At 36.7% G+C, this 23,169-nt stretch overlaps 2 long non-coding RNA genes across 4 annotated transcripts; one reads left to right on the plus strand and one right to left on the minus strand.

Annotated features, from left to right (window-relative positions):
• Positions 1-6,282: 6,282 nt before the first annotated feature.
• On the minus strand, positions 6,283-8,934 carry LOC128794260 (uncharacterized). 2 transcript variants are annotated; one of them, XR_008433036.1, is made up of 3 exons: positions 8,734-8,934; positions 8,383-8,475; positions 6,283-6,380 (listed from the first exon to the last, which is right to left on the minus strand). It is a non-coding gene; the product is annotated as an uncharacterized LOC128794260 (long non-coding RNA). The 2 variants fall into 2 exon arrangements; XR_008433037.1 differs by lacking the exon at positions 6,283-6,380 and adding an exon at positions 6,689-7,654.
• A 120-nt stretch (positions 8,935-9,054) lies between these two features.
• On the plus strand, positions 9,055-14,440 carry LOC128794267 (uncharacterized). 2 transcript variants are annotated; one of them, XR_008433040.1, is made up of 4 exons: positions 9,597-9,959; positions 11,244-11,332; positions 12,456-12,593; positions 14,356-14,440. It is a non-coding gene; the product is annotated as an uncharacterized LOC128794267 (long non-coding RNA). The 2 variants fall into 2 exon arrangements; XR_008433044.1 differs by lacking the exons at positions 9,597-9,959; positions 11,244-11,332 and adding an exon at positions 9,055-9,345.
• Positions 14,441-23,169: the final 8,729 nt, after the last annotated feature.

The following is a 23,169-nucleotide window of genomic DNA, read 5'->3' on the forward strand; positions in this document are numbered from 1 at the left end:
CTGCTCATGCTGCTCTTTAGAGCCTGCCAATGTACACAACAGTGAGAAAGTCCCCACAACTCCAGGCACCTCAGGATGGGGGTCTCACATGCTGCCTGCACCAAGTCAGATGCAGCACCCTTGGGTGGGCTACTTTGTACCCCTTTGCAGGGTTGCAGTGTGATGAGCAAAGAGCTGGCAGTGTTCAGTCAGACCACATCTGCAGTCACTGCCACTCCAGTGTATCTACCCACAGCTACATATTTTCATGCCTCATTTATACCTCTCTTAATGCTTTCTTGATTTCTTTTGTCAAAAGCCTCTTGGAAGTTCTCTGCTTGCTCTGAAATCTGGATGCCTTCCTCTCAAACATGGTCAGTTTGGTGATGAATATCTGTCAAAGAGTTTTTGCTTTTTGGTCATGCACCCTATGTATGTTTGGCCTTCTAACCTAACAGCAGTTGTTTCCAAGAATGGCAGATCTGGAATTCCATAATGATCCCAATTTTATGAATGGGAGAATCAAGGCAAGAAGGTTTTCTGGGGACATATTATGTCAGCAAGTAAGGGTAGATTCCAAATTTCTAGTCAAGCAATGAGTGTGCCAGCAGATATAAAAGTGTCAGAGCCAAGGGAACTTTGAACACTGCGAATTATATTGTCCAGTCCAGCCAGAGTGGTTGGAAAGCAATGTAGCCAAGAAAAAGCACAGTGGAAGAGAGATAAAACTTTGGTGTTCTCCACAAATGCTGAAGTGATAATTCCCTCCATTTGATGTCTACTGGACAGTCTGAGAGAAAAATTTCGCTTCCATCATGGTAACACCAATGTAAGGAGACAGATTCACTCTCTGTTTTCTCTTATGGAAAAGCTGTCATAAGATTTATGGAACCCACTGCAGCACTGATACTGATGTGCCATACTGATGCTTTAAGTTTTAGCTTCCACATTTTCCAGATTCTGTACTGCCTTAGTGTTTGACTCTGAACTTGATATGAAGTGTTAGTAAGGTTGTAAGTTGGTTTGATTTAGTCAGGTGTTTTATTAATGTTAGTTAGGTTGGTTCCATGTACTTCCCTATTTTTCCTCTCACAGTGGTTTGCTCCAAGAAGTTTACCCTGAGAATTCCCGCCACCCAGATCCACAGTTACCTGTCAATCTTCTCACCTCTCCCCGTTTTCTCCTTATTTGGTTCTGTCAGTCAAGTTTTGTTCACTCCCTGTCGGTTGTCAATCCTGGAACCACCCCCAGCTTCTTCAAGAAAGTTCTGTATCAAATCACCCCACCTTAGACTTTCTATTTGTCCCAGGACTCTGTACCCACCTCTGTTATGTTACCATTGATTGTTATAATCTATGTCATTGCTCTATCATTTGTCCCCATTGGGCGAGCCAGGTTTCCACCCCTGTCCGCCCACCCCCTACTTAATCTGCTACAACCCTTTGTTCTCCGGCATTTGGTCACTGCATTCTGCTCAGAGAGCATTTTGTTCCCACCACGCATGGGGGAATAAAATTCTTTGGGCTCGCAAACAAGTGTCCTTCTCTCGTCTCTTCGTCTCCTCTCAGCGTGTGAAGCTACCAAAGCTGCGTTACCCACGCCGCAGCACTCAGCACTACCAGGGAGGCAGATGCCGTTCCCCTGGGGTGCCCGCACACGTGGCGACCACCCGGCCTCACATGGGCAGTGCTAGCCGGCTCATCTCGACTGCTTGAGGCTGTAGCAGGTAGCCACCACACAAGGTCTCTTCACAGTTTAGTTAGACAAAACAATCCTTTTCCAACCCAAGAACCAAGGACACCATTACAGCTTCGGGCCTAATAACCAACAGCAAATTGAGGAAAGCAAATTGAGAGGATGGGACTTCATAACCTGAAGCTGTAATTAGACAATTAACCCCAATATGTAAATGGACCAAAACTTTTAAAAGTGTAAAAAGTCGTAGTTGATCATCCATCTTGCATCCATCTTGCATCTGTCTTGGGTAAAGCCACATCCGGGCTCTTATACTGCCTAAGGTGTATTCTTTGGAGGCCTTTAAATAAATACCTTCTTTATTCCTTTAACAGTGTCCAGCCTCTGCTCCAGGTAGCCTCCCACAGCATCAATACTGCTGAAACCTCACTAACTTCAGTAGGAACGAGCTATCTGGTACAGGAGATTTGTGTTTGGTAGAATGTCTGCTATGCTTCATGGTCTAGAATCACTGTTGAGACCGATTTAAAAAAACTCATGTGCAAAATAAAATTACTTTTCTTTTCACCATTTATATACCACTTAATGTCTGGACTTCCTTAAAAATATAAAAGAGGAGTATATATGTCTTAAGTGTTTTGACAGGTCTGAGACAGTTTATAAGTATACTACATGCCTATAATTTACTCACTGACCATCAAGATCCAATGTCTTTTATCCCTTTTATTTTATCTCAGAAAGAGAGTACTATTTTATTCCATCTATATGTAACAAAGTTTTTCTGTGTTTCTTTGTCAGGTGAATTTGGTTCAGCCTCAAGTATTTCTGATTTTCTTTTCCTTCTTTCTTTCTTTTTTTTTTTTTTTTTTTTTTTTACCTTTAATGGAGATAGACTATTTGAAAAGAAGAAAAACCAAAACCAAATAAACAGGTGTATCAGGTAATATTCTGTTGGTTTTCCCATTAGTAGGCTTTTAGTTGTGAAGGGAAAGCCTAAGGCTGTGACTAATTTAGATTTGATCTCTATTTTTTGTCTGCTAGGAATGCTATTATAGGAACTTGTCAGTTTATAATGTGCTACCATAATTGGTTCACTGGTTCAGCTGGAATTGGACTACACTGGTTTTTTACTCTGATGAAATGCAAACTGTACAAGACTAGGAAATGTTATTTTCAGAAGTGGTTTTGTCTGCGGAATCAGAAAGTTTCACCATACTCAGTGAAATGAATATAATTGTTGAAGTCTAAAAGAATTACCTTCAGGTGTAGGGATTATTATAGTTGAAAATCTTTCTTTTTTTAGACAAATTGCTTTCTATTACAGCTGTATGTTGGCTAGAGACACTAGTAGAATTACAAGTGTGTTTGTTTTTTGGGTATAAGCACCTATGCAAGGCAAAACTCATCTTACAATGGAATGCATAAATGTGTGTCGTTTAGGAATGCTCACAAGAAAAAATATTTGTGCACATAATGCCACACAAAGAACAAATTTGTACAGGTAACTTTAGCAGAGCAGAAGCCTTTTGTCTCTTAAAAAATTGCCTGAATCAGAGTTCTAGTTTTTGCATGGTTTTCTTGTACCTAGAAACCCAGTTTTAGGACTTCTTCAGTCTAGTTTACCCCTTATCTCAAGCTGATAGGAATTTGAGTTTCCTATGAGAATTTGAAGTAGGCAAAATTATTTTTTTTAATGTTTGCTTAAAGATTAGATTTCACAAGTACATGAGTTATAAGTACTGAGTGTGCAAAGAATTATACCAAAGCAGCCCTGTTTTGACAAATTCCACGGGTCATTTCCTTCTCAACAGCCAAACAATAGTTTGGCTAACTGTTAGGCTGTGCATTCACATTAAGTAGTATTCTTTATTACCCAGTTCTAACCAAGAGATAAAATAACAAAGGGGTGAGGCTTGGGCAGGTAAAGAATAGAAAGTGAGAGGGCCACTGCCTTGTGATCAGCAGGACAAAGCACACCTATGAGACTTGTGGTGATGTACCTTGGGTCAGAGATAAGCCAGTCACTAGGAAGCAAGGAGCTGGACAGTGGTGGAACGAAGGCCAACTCCCACAAGCTGTGGGTGGCTCTAATTTTAGCAAGGCAGGGAGGATGACATTCAAAAAGCCATAGGAATACAGTGGTTGGGAAAGACCCTTAGAGGTCTCCAGTCCATGCTCCTGCTCAAAAGAGCCTCAGTCAGGGAAGGTTGCTCAGTGCCTTCTTCAATCATGTTTGGATACCATGAAGGACAGAGATTCTGCAGCATTACTGAGCTCTCATTACATATTTGAACACACTAATGGTATCAATCTTTTCCTTTTTCCTAACTGGGATTTTTCCATCTTCCATCTGGGTACTATATAGCTCCCACTTTGCAGATTTACATATGGAATTTACAAATGAATCTAGGGAACAAGAAACCTAAGGATCTCTTTAAGCATTCCCATAGTCATTACTTGCAACTACAGAAATCATGAATGAGTCATATTTGTCCTCTGAAAAGTATCAGAGTTATGCTTCATATGCATGAGATAACTTTAATGTCGGGCTGTTGCCAACAAAAATGTAAGGATGAAAGTCAGAGTGCTTGAAAATACAGGTTTGCATTGATGACATAAATGCATGTTTAAATTAAAACAAAATATCCCAGCTAGCAAGTCTGTCTACCTAATTAATCTTTACAATTTTTACCAGGGCTGATATGCTTAAGAGTGCACTAGATACGTATGCAACTATCTTGTCAACAAAGTTTGTTAGTAAAGTCATGAATGGCAGTAATTTCTTTTGTGTTGTTCAAAATCATATGAATTTCTCAAACTGTTTCTATTTTGGTTTCTGTTCATGGAAGCTAAGGATAGCAATGGTAATATGAATTACCATTGGTAATGGTAATTCCCATTGGAGAAGGTCAGGAGCTTCTGACCTGACCTTCTCCTGTCCCGTAAATTTTTGAATAATGATAACCTTTCTCATATCCATAATCTTCTGAAACATAATAGTAAGTCTTCATATATTTTTATACCATGAGGTATAGCAAGAATGAAACATGCTTTTAAAATACATGATATTTAGTTTTCTATGGGGCTTATGTATTAAAAAAACAGGGATCAGAATTGGGATTTGTTTTCTCCTTTTGGGAATTATTTCAGGGAAGTATCTTGTATCTCCACAATACTTACCTTTAAAAGAGTTTGACATCTGTGACAATCTTTTATTTCCATCAAAATAATAACTTGATTACTTCCTTGTGTTTGTGTTTAATTGAAAGTAATTTAAATTATTAGTGGTGGCTTTATTTAGCCATTGTAAATCATTGGAAGAAATTAGTCAGCAACTCACTTTAACTGTGTCTACTGTTATCACACTCATTAAATTGGAATTATTGGATCTGAGCATAGTTTAACCAAAGTTTGCATTTCCACTTAGAAGGGTCATCACATTAGCTGATTGTTGACATTCATTCTTTCTAGATGTGAAACATATCAGTATAACAGCATATTTTTTCTGTCCCATGTAACAGATAGAAGGGGAGTAAAAAATATTGGCTTATTTGAAGTGCTTTTACTCTTAGGTCACTTAAGTTGCTTTTGTTTTGAGTTTTACATACTCCACACCTAATTATGCAGAGATCTTGATTTAATTTGTATTTATCTGTCATTTCACACCTTGCTCATGGACAAGTCAAGAACAAAACAAATCAATCCCTCAGCCATTTTAAAGAAAGTATATCTTACCTAAAAATTAGAAGTAATCCACTTTCCCATAAATATTTATAGACAATAAAATTAATACTTAAAGGCTGTCTAAAGGCTGCTGATATGTTCCTAAATTTGTCTCTCCTCCCAAGACGATCCATTGAACTGAGCAGACAGCTTGTCAACACAATAATTAATAGAGCAAATAGAGCAGTAGGCAAGAACAAATTGTTGTGTGAAGGTACTTCAAAGGCATTTATGAAGTGCATTTAAATGAAAATTATTGGCAACATAATACAGTAAATGTTCAATTGTAGTGAACATATGGGTGAGAAATTGTGGAAATTTGCTGAGAGTTTCCACAGGTTGATCTAAAAATTCCAGATTCTGTGGCTCACAGCATTGGTCTCAGAATTACATGCCAAAGTACATCTTAAGTTTTAAAAAGTACTTTAAGGAAGTGTCAAACAGGCAATGTAAGGAGAGACTTAACCATTGACTACATCTTTCTTATTCTACAAGGTGTTTTCTGGCATCATTCAGAACAAAGATCATTGGTTGTCATGCTAATTCTGTGGCTGTTATGGCACACAATTTACAAAGTATGCATGAGGAAGCCTTTACCTTTAGTCTGTTCCTGAGAAGAGACCTTTTTCTGCCTTTAGAATATTGTGCAGGTGTATTCATGTAGAATCAAGGATGTATAGCCACATTTTTCCAAACAATTTAATGCATCTCATTTCATAGCCCTATAAACCTATTGCTAATTAACTGGAAAAAAAGAAAGTAGATTAATTGTCTCTGTTAGGGTTTGGGTTCATAAGAATGTATTGTCTACTTTATGTTCATCTGAAAGTGCAACACAGCTTTAATCCAGGGCAACAGTTTTGACCAAAGCCTACTTCCATGAGGTTCAATTTCACTTTGTTTTATTGGATACTTCTGCAAGAGATAAAATCACTTAATAGCAAACTGTGCTGAGTGCTTAGTACTGGTCTGATGAGCTGTTTCTGAAATTTAAAATAGAGAAATTACAGTTGATTTTATAAATCTTCTTATCACTTGAGTTGCTTGTTGTTTTCATCCAGGTTGCTTGTTGTTTCCTGGTTTTGAGATTTTGTACAATTTTAAAAACATGGAGTTTCTAACTAAAGTATTTAGCTTTAATAATGAAACTGTGAACTCATGTCACTGACTGAAAGCTAAGAAAGAAACAAACATTGTAAGCATGTTATCTCATACTTCAAACATTCAACCTAAAAAATTCAGAGATAAGTCTACCCTGAAAAACCTGTAATAACCAGAGGAAAAACAAGAAGGAAATCAACTCAGACGGTAGCCCAAACAAGTTTAAAACAACCTTATCAAACAGGTTTAAGACAACCTTATCTTTTTCCCTCAATGGCAACACAAAAAGAAAGAAGTTAGAAAAAATTATATTTGAACAAAACTGCAAGCAAAATCCTATGTCTAGGCTCAAATTATAATCATAGAAGTATTTCAGTATATTTATGTGTCTATGATTTATTATGGAAAAAAAATAAAAGGAATGCCCAAAAAATTCTAAGGTCTAGATTCTTTGTGTAATGAGGATTGAAGGATTGAGGACTGCATGAACAGAAAATCTTTCAAAAAAATGTTCTGCTGAAGCATTTTCAGAGAATCACAGAATGATTAATGTTAGAAGGGACCTCTGAAGATTATCCAGTCCAATTCCCCTGCCAAGGCAGAGCAGGTTACACAAGAACGTGTCCACGTGGATTTGGAATGTCTCCAGAGAGGGAGATTCCACAACTTCCCTGGGCAGCCTGTTCCAGAGCTCTTCCCCTCAATGTAGCAAAGTCCTTTCTCACACTGAGATGGAATATCTTATCCTTTAGTTTATGGCCACTGCTCCTTGTCAAGGGGAATCATTGAAAAGAATCTGTCACCATCCTCCTTCTACCATCTGCTTTTGAGATATGTATATGCATTGATGAGATCCCTTCTCAGTCTTCTTTATACAGACCCAGGTCCTTCAGTCTCTCCTCCTAAAAGAGATGCTCTAGACCTCAAATCATCTTTGTGGCCACCACTGGACCCTCTCCAGTAGTTCCTTCTCTTTCTTGTGCTTAGGAGCCCAGAACTGGACACAGCCCTTCAGATGTGGCTTCACTAGGGCCAAGTAGAGAGGGAGGATCACCTCGACCTGCTGACCATACTCTCTCCAGTGCAGCCAGACTGGAGATTTCTTGTTGCCTTTGGAACGGAGATTAAATGAGTGTCTGATGCAAACTGAAGAAAGCTGCAGGGATTTGACAGAAAATTTCAGATGGAGGTCTTCAAAAGGTAAGTAGTAAGCCCATGACTTCAGGATTAGTTTGGCTAAAGAATTCTGTTGAAATGCTATACATAAAATAAAACTGTAAGTAATTCCAAGTCATTGCTCCTTGCTTTTGGAGGGAAATAATATGCTGTTTTTTCTTGTGTGTGTGTGTGTTTGTAGGTTTTAACATCCTGTCATCTCATCTTTTTGTTGGACTTTGTTACCTTTGTTACCTTTGTTACTGAGGTGATTAAATTATTGACATCTCTGCAGTATTCTTTAAGTTTCATTAAGCTTAGAGAAATATATTTCATTGATGAGCACTCTCATCAGAGGTGGCAGTGTTAATCATAATGTGCATGTCAATGGGGCAGTCTCCTTTGTATGAAATTTTTTTCATAACTTAGAATGGTATAACCCTCCTAACTCTGAGCCTTATGCTCAAAGTTGAGGCTTCTGATTTAGCTTTTTCCTCTCTCTTTGGTTTTTCCAGACTATGTTTCAGATTATATCTAGAATAGTATGCAAACTTCAAGTGCTCAGAGCTTTAAGCTAGCTCCACTTAAAGGTCATGAAAATTATCTAATTAAAATTCAGAGGGTTAGCCTGATCTACAATTAAAAAGAGAAAAAAAAAAACAAACTTCCCATTTTCCTGGGTTGTTTGCTTTTTCTCAAACTAATTTTAAGAGGTAACAGCTCTCTCACCTTTGGTATTTGAACAAGTGACTGACTTTAACTCAGCAGGTGCTTGGATGAACTCAGCAGTCATTTTTGTGGTGAAAACCTTCTTGGCCTAGCCTAGAAGATTGGGTCAGAAAAAAGGAGCATTATTTAGATAGTCCTCCCCAACCACTTAAAATTTCTTATGCCACTCTTCCAGTAGTTCTTTATATCTGTATTTCCAAAGTCTATCAAAAATACAGAATTCTTTGAGGATCTTTTATATTCTTGTACAATTTTTGGTTATTCAAGTATATTTTATGCTGAAAAAAAACATGAGCAAATTGTCTAAGATATATGAAAGAAAAAAAAAAAAATCATGCATGTGGTACTCACAGTTTCTCTTCTTCTACCTCGTCATACCTGCCCTCTCCATTCCCAGTTTTCAGTCCACCTAAATAAGCAGACCTGAGGTAGCCATGTCTTTGTGCAGTTTCTAATGGGTATCTATTTTCTTTTGATTTCACTACTTAAAAAAAAAAATCACATGAATTAATGGAAACATTAAAAGATGGCTACTTAATGGAGAGTCCCCACTTGCGGCAGTTACCTGCTACAACCTCAAGCAGTCAAAAAGCGCTGGCTAGCGCTGCCTTTGTGAGGCCGTAGCCACCACGTGCGTGGGCGCTCCAGGGTTATGGTGTAAGCCTCCCTGATGGTACGGAGTGTCCCAGTGTGGGTAACACAGCTTTGGTAGCTTCACACTGAGAGGAAGCGAAGGGATGAGAGAAGGACGCTTGCTTGCTGGTCCAAAGAACTTTTATTCCCCCATGCATGGCCAGAGGGATGCTCTCTGGACTGCATGCAGTGAAAAATGTCAACAGGACAAAGGAATGCCTTAGATTAAGCAGGGGGTGGGGGGACAGGGATAGAAACCTGGCTCGCCCAATAGGGATAAACAACAGGGGAGTGACATGGATTATAACAACCTATGGGAACATAACAGAGGTGGGTACAACGTTCTGGGACAAATAGAAGCACAAAGGTAGGGTGATTGATGAAGAACTTTCATGAAGACAACCCCTGACTGACAGACCCTTGTAAAGTGTAGGAGGAGGGGTTGGCGAAGTCAGTCTAGGGTTGCCATGGGAAACAGCAGTTGTATGAGTTCTCCACCCCCTTTTGTAAGAGAATTGTACCCTCCCCCTGTCCTGTCAGTTATTGTTCAAGTCTGCCCCTTAGCCTAGAATCTTCTCTGTTCCACGTTTTCCCTTTGGTTCTTCCACCAAGAACACTCCTTTCCCTTTTCCCCACTGGTTAATGTTATATTTCCCCTCCCTTTAGCCTTCTCCCGATTGTACCCTCGAATGCTAAACCCTCCTACCCCTATGCAGTAAAAGAATCCTCACCCCGCCCTTCGGGGCTCTCGGAATCTGCCTCCCTTCTGCTTCGTTGTCTCCCTGTTTGCCCCTTCTGTGACCCTTCAATAAACGAGCAGGATTTCAGCAGCCCGAGTGTCCCTCCCGTTCTTCTGGTGGACCCTCAGATGTACCAGCTATCCGAGCTTCGTGCCGAGTAGCTAAAAGCCCCCATGGCTCGGCAGTAAAGGAAAACTGTATGAGGTGAGAAGATTGACATTTCTGAGTGACAAGAGCTCCCATGGTAAACAACTTGGAACAAACCACTGTGAGGGAAATTAGGGGTGCAGAGAACCAACCTAACATTTAATAAGATCCCTAACTAAACCAACCCAACCTACAACAGTCCCCCTTGTGCTTTGGTCTCTGGTATGGCTTCAGGGTAAAGTACCTGGAAATCCAGCATGATCCTTCAGTGACTGTCCTGTGATACATAAGAATGGTAAAGGGTTATCAATCAACGAGTGTGGACAGAAGAACTATGGCTTTAAAAGATACTTTCTTGCTACTGTGTATCTATCTTTAGAGTTTATAGAAATATTATGTGTTTTATGTATTCCTATTGATTATTTTAATCAACAAATATTACTGGAAATTTTAAAGAAAAAGTGTGAATAATTAGAAATATCATCTTATCAATTTTAGGTAAATTGACTATAAAGATCCCCAAACCTCAGAAAGTAATAACTTGGAAAATGCGAAGTTCAGTTTCAACAATAAATCCTACATTATGGAAATGCACTTATGGAAGTTAAATATCTTTGAAAGTCAGCTTGGTCTAATTTGGAGGCCCAAACCTAAAAATAGCCTAATGATATTGTAATATTGTATAAAACATAAAAAAACCATATGCAAATGTAAGTCAAAAAGCAATTTGGAGTTGAGTGGTAGTCATAGTACCCGTTTAATGTACATTTAATTGTCATACTGTTTTGTCATAGAGTTTGTGACAGGTTTCTGTCACAGTGACTACAATTTGCCTCGTACTCTAAACATTCCAATATGAAAGTACAAAATTACTGTTGGGCATAATAAATAATACTGCAAATACTTTGAAAAAAATTTAAATTTATTATGACATGTATTCTATTTTGTTTATTCCATGCAGGGTTTCAAATGTAAAAAAATGGTGGTATTATACTATGGTATATAAATATTCTGATCAGTCATTATAAATTATAATCTTTAAGAAATTATTCATTCTAAAATTCCCATGGGAAAAAATGGCTCAAAAATGTTACCAGCTGTTTCATTTTGAAAGCATCTTGAGTATTTAGAATTCTAATTCAGCCTATGGTATTTTAGCTGCTCAGGATTTTTTGAAAAATCTTCCAATTTTGCATCCTTCAAAATGTAAAGTATATTAAGTTACAGTGAGAAAACACAGTCAAAATAGGAGTAAATGTGTTAATGATTTTAAATGGCTTTGATTGTTTTTAGACCTATCAGCTAGTTTACTAAGTTTGTTTCCTCTAATTATTGTGATAGAAAGGGTCACAAAGCAACAACTCAACAACAGAAGTGTTGGCTTTCAAATTATTACCTGGAGAGACAGGATAGGAGAAATAAAACATTTGGTAAGAGAAACTGATGATACAAAATATGCTTTTTTGTTTTTTCTGCTTAACTTCAATGAAAAAGGGCGTTCTGAAATTCAGACAAGCAAATGAAATGTATTTAAATTTATTATTTGCTTATAAGAGTTTTTCCAGCTCAATTTACACACTGTATGATGAGTCACTGACGTGGTTTACTTGAGACAATTTTCAGTTTTTAGAATAAAAATGTAATACAATATTTTCTGAGCTTACTTCTTGTCAAAAATGCTATCAGTAAAATTGTTTATTTCAGAGGCCATGCTGTCTTCTATTAATCTAGACTCTTCATAGGATTCAAAATGTGGTATTTTGCTATGAATTGTCTACATAATATGCAATTGTTACTACATATTTTCTCGAGCATTTTTTTCTAAAGACAACTTTGAGATTGTCTTTTGGGTAGTCCTCTCATGGACACAGAAGATAAGTCTTATGAGAAGACTTTCTCATAGAATAGAATAATCTAGATAGTGTATAAAGCTTAGCATGAAAAAAAAATATGGAGAAAAGGAGAGATTAACATTTACTTTCATTTTGGTTTTGCAGGGTAGTAGGGATGAAAGAGGTAATTTTTAAGCATTTCCACCAATAGTAATGTCTTAACTGCCCTTTGTAAAATGGAGAAACAATCAGCCCATGCATTAAGCAGAAAATACCTAAAATACCTGAACCCGAAAAATAAAATTAGGTACTCTTTTTCAACTGACACAGTTTTTACCCATCATGAAAAATTATTTTCTTTTGGAATTAAGGAAAAGCTGTTTAAAAGCCCAGATGGAAGATGTACTGTTGGGTAACAAAGAAATTATTATATTAAGATCAATGTAGAACCTCTATGGGTATTTTCTCTTTTTTTTTTTTTTTTTTTTGCCACCTAGTAGGAGCCTTGAGAACCATCATGAAAAACGCAAACGAAAAAGAATTTGGGAGTTGAGAAGGATGAATGGATTTTTAAGGAACATTTCACTAGCCTATTAGTGCTTATGCCTCCGAACAGGAATTCAGCATAAACATTCTTGAAAAAAAGTAGCAGTTTCATGTAGATATAGTCAGTCATAAGTGACAAAAAACATTCTTATTCCTTTACTGTACTTGGTTTCAGACTTACCAACTTTTTAGATCAAAAGTCCTACAGAATAAGGAATCTGAATGGATGATTTTAGAATTTGTACTGCGGAATAGAACTAAAAAAAACCCTCAAACCACAAACCAATGTCAGTAGCTCTTCTGAGACATTAAGGTAAGAAGGAAGTTTTTATGAAGAGACATATTTTATTTTATGGTCAAATTTCTGGAGTACAGAAGTAAGAATTAATTTTGTTAAGTTCAAGAAATAAAGAAAGTCTTCCTCTTTGAAGTGTCTCCTGATGACATGCAGTTGCATGCATATTTCTCTTGAAAGAACAAGCTATTCCACAGACACTGTTAAGTGAGTTATCCATTATTTTATGGAAAATAAACTAATGGAAACTCATGGACAATCATTTCAAGAAAATTTTAACCACAGATATGGAAAGCTTTTACAACTGAAATAAAAATGCAGCCAAATTTGAAGTTTAAGAACATGACTTATTTTGTAATTTGACAACTGGACAGGAAAGCTTGGGAGATCTTTTTCAAAAGAGAAAATTGTTTTCTACCTCCCTGGTTTCCTTTTGTATCTACTGTTACAACTCTTGGTAAATTGATTTTAAAAAACAGATTATTATGGAAATAACAGATTATTAAGGAATTCGTATTTCATCTCTTTATCTTCTAAAGAAAGTATTTTTCTGATATCTTTTTCCAGCAATTTTTTATAGTCTTATACAAAACATGAAAAAGCCTAATATTAATCTAAACCAACAGTACACAATTCAGCCTGTGTGAAGCAGCTACAGTGATGGTGTCAATTAAAAATATCTCTTCAGGATAACAATAGTATTTCACTATTAGGTTGGCCTATATGATCTCAAGCAGTCACTTCCAACCTAAACAATTATGTGAGACTGTGATTCATGTTTAGTGGACTTAGTTTTCAAGCTGGTTTTTGTTTGTTTGTTTTTGTTTTATTTCTCACTCCCAAACCACACCTGATTAAGATGTTCAAAATTTGTTCCTTCATTTTTGGAAAAAAATGTGGGTTTATATAAACCTGTAAAATGCCATAACTTAAAATTATGCTCCCAACTATAATTCTAAATTAATTTTAGGTGGTTTTCATGTCTTTTGCTGACTGAGGAGAAATATGATTCCATCATCATTACACAGAATATGTTTTAACCATATTGGCCCTCATGAACTATTGCATCACAGTTGCATAAAAATTGCTTATTTTGCGAAATCTGCTGCAAATCACTAATGATTATGCTTTGAGGTATTTCCAAGAATCACTAAAGCTAAACTCATTAATTAGCACAGTCCATTTTGTATATATACTGTCCCTGCATCTCTTATGCTTTCTGTTTAATTATCAGATAGTTTGAAAGCATCAGTTATTTTTTTATTGGATTATTAATAGTTTAGTTTAAATATTTTGTCTTTTCATAGACAGTAAGAAATAGAATTTGGCTTCAGGACATGAAATATGAAATAATTAATATTACTTTTATTAACTGCTATGGTTTATGATAGTGGAAGGTCAAAGCCAACCTAGCCAGTTTAATCTTTCAGACTTTGCATTTGATTATATTTCTATGTCTCCAAGTTAAGATGTCTCAAATGTTCCAAAATGTTAGAAATCCTAAGGAGAAAAGGTGTTTTCCCCTTGTAGGATACCCTGACAGCCTTCATTGCATACAGTATATTTCATGCATCATTTCTCAAAATAAGTCTGTGCATAATAAGACATGTATCAATAACATATGCAAAATATTCTTAGAAAATTATTCAGCGATGTGATGTACTTTGCCCCAAACTCTTTTTGTTGCCATTTATTTTTCCTTGTTGTAGAACTCAAAGAAAAAGTGGTAGATGTAGTAGAAAAAGTAGCCAATTGAATATTGGTTATCTTTTTTTGGCAGGTGCCTGTCTCTCACAAGGGATCCTTCATGTACAGTCAAGCTCACAAATAGCTTCATGGGATATGGTACATTAAACTGAAAAAACCTTTTTTGCCTTTTTTTCCCTTAATGCTAGATAAATAGCAATTAGGTTAAGCTGAATTCAAATAGGATTCTGCTTGCATTTGTCATCAGAAAAACCAATATTTCATTTGATGAAGTTGTTAGCTGGACTAAAAAAATGAAAATATCAGGAAAATCCATGCTTCACTTTTAATTCCTATAATTTGTTTATGATCACATACATTATCCTTGTTATTTTCACTTTGAATAGAAACAAGCATCACAAAATCTGAATGAGCCCTTTCAGGATCAGGGACAGCAGAATATAGACCAGAGCAAAGGACTGAGTCCTGTGTCTGAGGGTGCTCTCTCTACTACTTCAAAATTTTTAATAATTCTAAAAAATGGAGCTGCATCATCCTGTTCTTACTACAACATTATCCATAAACTTCAACATTCAGTTGAAGGAAAAATATTCTGGGGCTAGTGCAAGTAATCCTCTAAATAGGTAATCTGAAAAAAGTAAAAATAAGGTAATCTGCAATTTTCCCTGTGCAAAGCCATTCCCTGTGAAGTCACATGTTACAGCATGTCTATTATTTTCTATTATTTTGCATTAAAAAGCATAAACTGATTTTTTAATCTACAAACTCTTCTTCTGAGCTGAATATGTCTACAACGTATTAGAGTATAAACGTTATCTTTCTTCTGAGGAAAAGAACAGTAGTTTTCAGTTAGTGTTGCATATGCTATGCTAATGGCATGTCTTTTATGTGATGTATCAGGATGAGGCAATCATAATAATTTGACATAGCTCATCAAACTTTTCAAGCATTGGTACTTATTTGCAGTTGTAACTGGTTAAATTGTATATAAAATGAGCCAGAACATGAGAAGTCACAAATGCCTTTAATTTCCCCTTCCCTTCAGGTTTCAAATTTCTTTTAAAATTAGAATATTCTATCCAGAATTAATAGATTAAAACAATAAGTTAAAATATCTAAAATGCTCAAAATGTCTATCTCCAGTTTCCAGTTCTCCTGAATTTCTTTTGCCTGCTGCATTTGCATTTGTGGGGAGCCACAGTCTAAACTGGAGAGCTCCTCCAAAGCATGTGTTCTCAGAGATATTAGAAAAACTGGGAGTGTGTGGGAAGAGGGTAAAGGGTTTAATGATGCAGTCCCGCAGTCCTTTTGACTCTCTGTGGGAGGTGCTCATGGAAGTAGCCCAAACAAGTCTCTGCAGCTACAGACAATTTTTTCCCCTTTTGAATAATTTTGACAGATAGCAAAAAGGTGTAATCTCTGCTTGCAGGGGGTGCATAACATTTAATGGATATAGAGCCTAAGGTAGTAAAAGCTGCTACTCTGCTTTATTTCCATTGCAAATTTAATGTAACAGTGTGGAAATGCCACATCAGACACCCTCTCTTTCAGCTGTCTCTGTTCTTTAATATAATTATTATCCCTCTATTTTCATTTTGGAAAGATTGGTGTTTAGTAACCAAGGGTCAACTACTCAGTTTAGGATAAATTATCAGGCCTCCTGGAGTTAGGGCAGCTTACTCCAGCTGAGTCTGCCCTGAAGAATGTAAAAAAAGAATCTGATAAATAAGCTTTCTAAAAAGATTGTTTTTGACCTTTATCATAGCAAAATATTAGTAATCCACATCATGGTTGTCTGTGACCCTTCCAATCAATAAGGCATTTGGTATTTCAGAGATAATTTCGGTCTAATGTAAGGCAAAAAGTTGCATAACAAAAATACCAAAAGATATTTCCTCTTAGCAGTGGTATTTTCCTCTCTATAGCCTTCAAAATTGGGAGAGAATTGTGTGAGGGGATGTGGTACTGTATATTTCTTATATTTGTTGATATTTTTTCCTTTAAAAAAAGATAGGTGATGTTAAAAATACCTCATATAAGGTAGGAAGATTTCTTTGGAGAATTCAAACAACGGGATGTGTTGTTTGAACAGGATTTCAACCACACAACAGGATTGTGTGGTTCTGTGGGATAGGGAGGAGATGGTTATATGATGGTTATATTATCTAAAATGGAGGCTAAGAAAAAGATGACAGGAGATGGGAAAAAAAAAAAAAAAAAAAAAAAAGGAAGGGAATTTACTTTCCTTCCCAGGGAGAGAAGATTAAAACTGGTGTCTAAGGTAAATTCTTTAAGTTCTAGTTCTGTCTGATTTTGTGATAATGGCCACTAAGAAGGAAAAATGTTCAACTAAAACTCCTCATTCTCTGCTGTGGATTTGGGACACTTAGTGATGATTCCAATGGTCATGTTTGAGTTTGAATACAAGCAAAGGTACGTAATATATCCTTCTGAAAACCTTAGGGCATTTTGTCTTGGGAAAAACAAATGACTAACCAGCTCTTGTTTTAGAATGATGGAGTAGTGTCTGTCTGGGAGTTCATTCTTTTTCTGTTATTCCTGTCTGCAGTACTGTAAAACCCAGTTTTAGATACCTAGACCTTAATTCTGATCTCAGACAGGCAGGTATCCCAAAATACAAGCAGCTGGTTGAACAATCCTACTTGGCCCATGCAGTCATTAATTTTGGTGCTCATGTGTACGTGATTAAAATAGAGCTCTCGAAGAATCAAATCTGTGGCATCTACATAAACAAGTTCTGATACTAGAGGAAACATATACATTATATTTCAGTAATACTGCCTGAAAGATTATTCATATTCTCTGTCATAGATTTCTAGGTAAATTCAAGTAGTAAGTTGCATAAATTAACATTCATATTTATAGTCTGTGGATTTGCTGACTGAACTATATAATAGATAACTTTTATTGGCTAGCATGCATTCCTGCAAGATTAAGCCTTAGACACCAAAATTTGGGGAATTGCTGATTACTCTTCCTGCAGCAGCTACAATACATACATTGCTAGGTCGGGAAGTCTTAATTTAATTTAATTAGGTGAGTTATCCTGACACCTAATCTATTATGAAACAGGCAATTTTCACTATATGTAGGGAACAATTAGTAAGAAATATTTAAATACACACATAACTTCATTATAAAACCTGCTAGCAAGAGCTGAGTGTCTAAATTATTGGTACCTCATTTAAATTACTTAGCCCTCAAGAAAACTACATTTTTGTTTGCTAATTAATTGCATATTCCTTCTGAGCTGCAGCCTTACTCATGTACATTTTTTATTCATGAATAAAACAGCAATCATTTAGGTTGCTTTCTTTTGCTGGAAAAAATAGAGACCACAGGAAGTGAAGAGAGAACACATAGAGAGAATACGCTTTAAAGAAACGTGTGAGCAAATTAATGACTAATGAATATAGAATTTCTAGGTGTCTGAATAATTGACAAACTAATAGCTGTCAATAGTTGTCTCGCACCCTGGTTTTAATCAGTTGATGTTCTTTCCATTTTATAATCTTGTGCAAACTCTGATGACTTTCTACTGTTTTGCTCACCTCATTACTTTGATAAAAGTATGGTGAAAAGTATACAGAAGTATTTTCATAGGAAAAAACCTCCAGCTCACCTGTCTGTACCTATGCATTTCAGAAATGTGTTGCAACTGAAAAAGAGGAACAATAAAAACTCATTCTCTGGAAACTACTTGAAAAAAACTGAGCTTCTTGTTCAATGGGCAGCAAAATCCTGTAAGAAATGAGTTGTGGATGAGAGAGCAGCTCCCACTATCTGTCCATGTGCATGGCTTATTGGTTACTTGCCTAACTTTAAGCACTTTTTAATTTAATCACACTTGGTAACTGATGTAACAAGAAAGACTTTGATCATATGTGTTCTGAATCTTTCAAACCACAAAATCATTACCTATTCCTTTTTTCCTTTTATTTCCCTTTTTATTAGTATACTTAACATGATTAGTCTCCTGATAAGAACTTAATATAATTGCTTAAAGTAAGGTAACTTGAATTTTGACCATTGAATTCTGATGTTGTTTTATATATTTATATGTGTATGTATTGAGTTTGCATTGCCAGATTTTGGTAGTGATGGGGTTACAGGAGTATTGTCTGAGAGAAGCTGCCAGAAGCTTCCCCCATGTCTAACTGAGCCAATGCCAGCCAGCTCTGGGACAGATCCACTGCTGCCCAAGGCTGAGCCAGGCAGAGGTGATAGCAGGACCTCTGTGACAACATATTTAAGAATGAAAAAATTGTTATTGCCCAGATGTAACTGTGGCCAGAGAAGAGTGGAGCAAAGCTTTGTGAGAGCATCAACACTGTAGATCTCAAGGGGAGTGGTAAAGGAGGGAGAGGAGGTGCTTCAGACCCTGGAGCAGAGGTTCCTCTACAGCCCGTGATGCAGACAATGGTGAAGCAGCTGTGCCCCTGCAGCCCATGGAGACCCATGGTGGAGCAGGTGGATGCCCAGCAGGGGCTGTGACACTTTATGAAGCCTATAGTGGAGCAAGCTCCTGGTAGGGATCTACAGACCCATAAAGAAAGGAACCTGCAGTAGGACAGGCTTCCTGGTGGGACTTGTCACCCTATAAGGGACTCACATTGGAGCAAGCTGTCCCTGAAGGACTGTCCCATGGACCCCACCTTGAAGCAGTTCATGAAGAACTGCAGCCCATAGCAAGGACTCACACTGGAGAAGTTAATGAAGAACTGTTTTCCATGGGAGGGACCCCACATTGGAGCATAGGAAAGACTCTTCTCCCCAAGTAACAGCAGAAATAACATTAAAAGAACTGTAGCCCCCATTCTGCATCTTTCTGCACTGCTACAAAGTGGGAAGTAGAGCTTGGGAATGAGGGAGGGGTGAGGAAAGGATGTTTTAAGATTTATTTTACTTCTCTTTATCTTACTCTGATTTTGTGGTAATAAAATCAATTAATATCTCTCATTCAAATTGTTTTGCCACTGATAGTATTTGATGAATGATGTCTCTTGGTCTGTACCTCAACCCATGAACTTTTGTTATATTTTCTCTCCCCTATCCAGCTGAGAAGAAGCATTATAAAGCAGTAGCCCGGGTCAACGCACAATATTGTATCTGCATGTTTGTATATCTCTCTATATCTTTTGAAATACATCACAGAACAGGAGAACTGTTTCCCTTTCCACATGATGAAGAAACCTTAAATGCATCAATTCTGCTGGTGTAGTTCAAGCTTCAAAACACCCATCATTACAAAGGGCCTCAAAAGCCAACATATTTAATGCATAGATTTAAAACATTATTAATTGAAAATCCTCACTGTATGTGAGATGCAAATGTTGTAAGGAAATAGTTAAAACTAAATCCATGGAAGCTGCCAGTAAAAACAGATAAAGCATATATTCCAGTATATATTAGCTTTCATATCCTTAGAGGTGTGATGTGTGCTTTACAGTTGCTTTAGACAAATGCAAATATATTGAAGAACCAAAACTTTCAGGGCTGCTTAGGGTATGTAAAAGCTTTTTGTTTATTAAATGAAAAGTAGTAGTCTCCCTTGAGGAAAGGTGTCTGGACACTTCAGATTCTCTTTTCATTCTAATACCTAGCACTAATTAATGCTTACTGAGTAAAAAAATAACTACAGTACATAAAAATATATATGTTTTAAATACTGTGAAGATAAAGCCAAGTCCATTGCACATGTATAAATATTACAAATAAAATACAAATAGAAAACAGAAATTAAAGTCATATGCAAAAGTATAAATAATGTAAATGAGAATGACTCTGGCATTTTCAGAAAATATAAGAATAACCAAGAAAAATTTAAAACTCTGTTAAACTAAAAACTAGCTGTAAGCCAAAGAGTTTTAGAGAAAGCTTTAATTATTAAAATCTTCATAGATATCTACAAATGGCCTTTTAAAGGTTGCTGGGAAACATCTAGCCTAGTTTTGAGCCAATAAAAATAAAGAAATAACAAATGAAATAAAGAAATTGAATACAGAAATGAATAAAGAAATTGAAACAAATGAAATAAAGAAAAAACAAATGAAAACCTAAGTTGCAAGAACAACATCACCACTGTAAATTCAAGAATGTTGAATAACAAGTGGCAGAATTAATGTGATTGTGCAGTTGTTTGGATTTCCCTTTAATGTGATGATTGTGAATGTATGTTGCCATTGACACTGGTGTCTAACACACAAGCCACATAGAGATAAAGACAGAATGAATAAAGCTGATATACCCATGAGATGAGAACAGGACATGTCAACATTTCCCTGAAAGAAAGCAGTTTCCCTGAATAAGCTCTTTCTTCTTCAAACCCCATACACTCTATCAGGAGAGTTTAGTGCATGTTCTTCCATGCACTCCATCTTATCCGACTTTTTCCTGACCTTTGAGCTTTGCTTTTCCTTATTTTTTGATACGACTTTTCCGTTCTTGTCTCCAATGAGGTTATTATCCCCTCTGTTTATTATGAGATTTTCCAGTCAAGCCTACTTCTTCCGCCATTGTGTCTCCTTTTTTTTTTTTTTTTCTGAGTTTCAGTTCTCTGCTGCAAGCTTGTTACCTAGATTCTTGCCTAGGTGATATAGGTCTCGCTTTCTTGAGTTCTAAGCCTGGACTTCCAGTGTCCTCACATCAATATGTTTTTCTGTTTAGTTTCAGTTATAAACTAGTTTCCTAACCTTCTGTCTTTTCCCATCTCTGTTCAAATACAAGCTTTTCTGACAGATTTCAACTCTTATAAGTAAGACTGAAATCATTACATGGACACTAATTGATGCCAGTTGAGAATAAGGGGATATTATAGGGAAATTGCTTGTGGTACCTACTGTGGAGGTTTTCTGACAATTCCATTTAAAATATCCTCTTTTCAGTGGTTTATAACTTTGCAAAACTTTGAAGTTAGGTATGAATTTTTCCATGCTGTGTGTCTGCCTCAGGCTATACTTAGCTAGTTTCACTCAGAACAATACAGCTTTTTCCAGGAGCAAGGCTGTGCTAAATGTAGCAAATGTTAAGATAGAAAAAATAGCAATGTTGAGAGGACAAATAATTTTCATCAAGCCTTCACCTCCTGTTGTCATGACCACCACATGAAAATCCACAAAGAAATTAATTACTCTTCCTTTAGAGAAGGTTATGCACTAGCAGTGGCAGAGATCCTATGCAAAAATGAGTGTGATCAGATAATAAAAATCTTCCTCCTGTGCAGGTGCACAGGACACAATCAGATCTGTTCCAGAAACTGTAATTTAGACTTAATTTTCAGAGTTTATCTTTTACAACCTAATAATGCTATTTTAGGATCATGTAATCTCTACTATGTGAAGTAGTAATTTTAGCAAAACTTTCTGCATAATATTTGTTCTTTATTTTCCCTAATTAATATAATTTTATTTTTTTTACCTTTACCCTAAAACAGCAGTGATATTAAAAAAATGAAATCCTTTTTTTGGGAATAATTAATTCTATCATTTACCTTTAAAATAACCTTTAATGCTAGGTGCTCTTCCAAATTCAATTATATTTTAGGCTATATTAGCTGAGGTTGTTTTAGCCTCCATATTCTTGTTTTCTGACCTGAATAAATATTATTTCTTTCCTGAAATAGCATATTTGATGTAGGTGTGGACCATTGATGAAGATACTGTCTCTCTCCCAGTTTTTGTTATGAGACCAGCTTTCTGATCTTGTGTTGATTTTTTGCTGTGGTGAAATCATTGACAACAAAGCTTATTTTTGACTTGTATAAAGGTCTGATCAGATGGCTTGAATATAAGCAACACTTAAATATGATATAATGCCTGAAGTAATAACTTCCCCTAAAAATTAAGCATTGTTCTTCAGAAGCAAATTAGTATTCCCTAACTTCAATTTCATGATTGTGTCTACATTGACACAAGATTATGTAAGTTAGCCTCAGCAGTGAGCTCAAGTTCTTTAATGTTATAACCTCACTTTTTTTTTTTTGGCTTGCCTTTCTAAGGAGTGGCTGTTTAAAATATATTATATCACAGAGTCATATAGGTTTATCGGAGATTAAATGGAATTATGCACCTAAGCCCCATTAAAACTCAGGAAGAGTTAAGTAGCCAATTCTCAGGCAGTTTTAAAGACTAGTGGATAACTTTTATATAAACCAATTTCATAACTTATTTGGGTAAAAAATTAGTTTTTATTTGAATTCACAGAATTACAAAATAAGCTGAGCTGGAAGGAACTTGCAAGGATCACCAAGTCCAACTCCTGGCCCTTTACAGGACAATCCCCAAGAGTCACACCACATGTCCAAGAGTGTTGTCCAAACACTTCTTGAACTCTGTCAGACTGGTTCCAAATACACTTTCCTGGGGAGCATGTCCCAGTGCCCAGCCACCCTCTGGGGGAAAAACCTTTTTTAATATCCAAACTAAATCTCCCCTGACACAACTTCAGGGCATTCTTTTGGGTCCTGTTGCTGGTCACCACAGAGAAGAGACCAGTGCTGCCCTTTATCTTCCCCTCATGAGGAAACTGTGTACTGCAATGAGGTCTCCCCTCAGTCTCCTCAGACTGAACAGACCAAGTGATCTCAGCTGCTCCTCATACAATTTCCCTTCCAGCCCTTCACCATCTTTGTTGCCTTCCTTTGGATGCTCTGTAGTAGTTTAATGTCTTTTTTATATTGTGGCACTCAAATCTGCCCCCAGCACTCGAGGTGAGGATGCCCCAGTGCAGAGCCCAGAGCCCCAGAGCAGAGCAGGACAATCCCCTCCCTTGCCTGTCTGTAATGCTGTGCCTGATGCCCCACCAGGACATGCCTGGCTGTCCTGACTGTCAGAGCACTGCTGGTCAACTTGCCATCAAACAGGACTCA

Source organism: Vidua chalybeata, chromosome 1 (assembly GCF_026979565.1).
Source record: "Vidua chalybeata isolate OUT-0048 chromosome 1, bVidCha1 merged haplotype, whole genome shotgun sequence".
Classification (NCBI taxonomy): Eukaryota; Metazoa; Chordata; class Aves; order Passeriformes; family Viduidae; genus Vidua; species Vidua chalybeata.